Raw genomic sequence first — 2,108 nt, forward strand, 5'->3', positions numbered from 1 at the left:
TCTCACCTCCCGCACAGGCGTGAATAAAAATACAGCAATAAAAAACATCAATTACAGAAACGCAGCTTTGAATTAAACTGTAATACAACAAAACCACCATAACCAACATTACAGCGACTTCTACTTAACCCTTAAACAGTCACGATAAGAAATACTTATACTGCAAAAAATTATACTTATAGTAGAGTGTATAATATGTTAACATATCGCATCATGCATCAATTTATTTAGAAAAAACATTTATGCCCCCCCACTTTCACCACACTAGTGTTTTTTAATCTCTCCCCCCTTTTTCTTTTCTCATTTTTTCTCTTTTATTGTATTGTAGTACTTAATTTTATTAGTTAAATTTTCATATAAATTGTTACATTCAGATTTATTTTACTGTGTGTTCATTTATTTTTCAAATATTTGTATTGTAAGCAGATGTTTTTGTACTGTCAATTTGTGACTGACCAAAATGAAATATTTGAAAGCAAAAAAAAATTTTCTCTTGTAATGCTTTGTAAAAAGTACAAAATAGTACAATGTAATATAATAAAAATCTGAAAATAAAAGTAACTTCATAAAATAAACAAAATGAATTCAAAAAATATAAAAAATAAAAATAAATACAAATAATAATGAATCTAGTAACAAAATCTGTTTAAAATGTTAAAAAAATAAAATAAAATTGAACATAATTACAGTAAAATTAAAATACTAAAATGTTTCTGTGTAAAATAAAAATTGGGTTTTGCCAAGTTTTTAGAAAAGCAATTTTATTGCAAAAAACAAATGTCAAGCACGGGGCCACAATGGCTGTTAAAGGGCTAAACTTAAACTGATATTTTGTGACGTGTTATGGTCAGTGTAATCTGCTCAAAATAATCTCTGACTGCAGATGAGTAAATCTCCAGTTCGGTAGAAGCACTTTTGTTCAACAGAGGGCGGCGATGACGCTGGACAGACGATGATGCACCGCACAGAGACGGGACTGAAACTGTGCTGCTGGGGTTTCCAAAAAACTTCCTTCATAAAATGAATTAAGGAAACACAAATCGACGATGAAAAATAGAAAAAGTTTGCTTTTTTGTGTTGTTAGGACCTCTGGTGGTCGATAAAAGTGACTGCTTATGTTTGTTGTAATTGACCTTTTGTTAATGGTGCGTTCATGTGAAGTCGAAAGGTCGTAGTTTCCGAGTTGGGAAGTCGTTCAGACTTTGTTGTGTTCATGAGTTTCGAGGTCCTAAAAAACAAATGTGGAAGCTACAAAAGAAGATGGGCTGCATTTTAATGCTAAGAGCATTTAAATAAGAGGTTGACAGCTGTTTCTAGTTAAAAAAAAAATAATATGATGATATGATTTTTATTTACTATTTTATTTTATTTTCTATATTATATATTCCTTTATATATTATTTATTTATTTTTAAAAATATATATTTAATCTAGGTGACTTTACATGACAGCAGTTAACATTAATACCATTTTACACTTCAAAAACTGATATTTACTACATGAATTAATAAAAAAGCTTCCAACTATTGACCAAACATTGACTTTTGACCAACATATTTATGCATCTATGACGTCAAGTCTGCAGCTCCTGTTATAAAATAACGCTGTTATCAATGTTATTATCCTCGCCTGGCATGCTTTATTGTTAAAAGTTTGCTTGCTGCAGCTAATAGATGCAGATACTAAAATGTGAAACTATCAAAAGTAAATAACTGCGAGGAACAAAATAACAAAATATTAATGCAAATGTGTCACTCTGCACACAAACTGTGCTTATTAAAATAAAGCTTAAATAAATATTATAAATTAATATTATTTTCTACTTTTATTGTGTTAATTTTTTAACCAACATCAGTCCTAATCATAAATATCAAATATTCATTAAGTTTCAGAATTTTAACCCTTTAAATGCCAGATTTTTGTCATGACACCACTAAACACTAAAAACAAAACAAAACAGAAAATGAATAATTTTCAGTATACTACGTGCTAATTAGATTTTTTTTTTATGATTATCCCAGTCTGGGATATGTCAGTGTGTGAGTGTAGCTGCTGCTGACAGTCTGGGATATGTCAGTGTGTGAGTGTAGCTGCTGACAGTCTGGGATA

This window comes from Plectropomus leopardus, chromosome 1 (genome assembly GCF_008729295.1).
Source record: "Plectropomus leopardus isolate mb chromosome 1, YSFRI_Pleo_2.0, whole genome shotgun sequence".
NCBI lineage: Eukaryota > Metazoa > Chordata > Actinopteri > Perciformes > Serranidae > Plectropomus > Plectropomus leopardus.